Genomic DNA, 1159 nt, shown 5'->3' with positions numbered 1-1159 from the left:
TGTTTTTATATAAGTATGCAGATTCCTGTTGTTATTGAGCTCAACTTTTATTCCATGATGGTTTGAGAAGATGCAAGGAATAATTTCTATTCTTTTAAATTTGCTGAGGTTAGACTTGTGATCTAAGATGTGACCAATTTTGGAGTATGTTCCATGGGCTGATGAGAAGAATGTGTATTTTGTTTTGTTAGAATAAAATGTTCTGTAGATATCTATTAAATCCAATTGTTGAATGGTTAAATTTAAGTCTAAAATTCCTTTGCTTAGCTTCTTATTGGAGGGTCTATTCAACACTGCCACAGGAGTGCTAAAATCTCTGACTATTATGGTGCTGGAGGAAATCAAGTTGCTCATGTCTGTTAGAATGTCTCTTATAAATGAGGCACATTCTGGTTGGGTGGATAAATGTTAATAATTGAAATCTCATCATGTTGAGTGTTGCCCTTAACAAATATGAAGTGACCATCCTTATCTTTCCTTAGTTTTGTTGGTTTAAAGCCTATTGTATCTGCAAATAAAATTGCAACACCTGCTTTTTTGTGATTTCCATTTGCCTGAAATATAGATGACCATCCCTTCACCCTGAGTCTATATTTATCCTTTAAGGTAATATGAGATTCTTGTATGCAGCAGATATCTGGCCTGAGTTTTTGTTTCTAGTCAGCCAACCTGTGCCTCTTTAGAGAGCAATTTAAGCCATTCACATTAATTGATAAGTCCAGTGGAATTTTGGATATCAAGTTTTTCGAAAGTCCAGTGGACATTTTTAATTCTTTTACCTTTAATTACCTTTAATTCTTACCAACTGTGGAAGTTGGAATTTTTTTTTTTTTTTTGAGACAGAGCCCAAAGCTGTCTGCCTGGGTAGAGTGTGATGGCATCACAGCTCACAGCAATCTCCAACTCCTGGGCTCAAGTGATTCTCCTGCCTTCACCTCCCAAGTAGCTGGGACTGCAGGCACCCACCACAATGCCTGGCTATTTTTTGGTTGCAGCCATCATTGTTGTTTGGTGGGCCTGGGCTGGATTCGAACCCACCAGCTCAGGTGTATGTGGCTGGGACCTTAGCCATTTGAACCACAGGTGTGAAGCCTGGAAGTTGGAATTTGATCAAACATTTCTGAGTGAGTTTACTTTTGTGGTGGAGGATTTCACTGGT

This window comes from Otolemur garnettii, unplaced genomic scaffold (assembly GCF_000181295.1).
Source record: "Otolemur garnettii isolate 467f Iridium unplaced genomic scaffold, OtoGar3 scaffold00105, whole genome shotgun sequence".
In the NCBI taxonomy this organism is placed as follows: Eukaryota; Metazoa; Chordata; class Mammalia; order Primates; family Galagidae; genus Otolemur; species Otolemur garnettii.
This window is presented reverse-complemented; position numbering follows the sequence as displayed.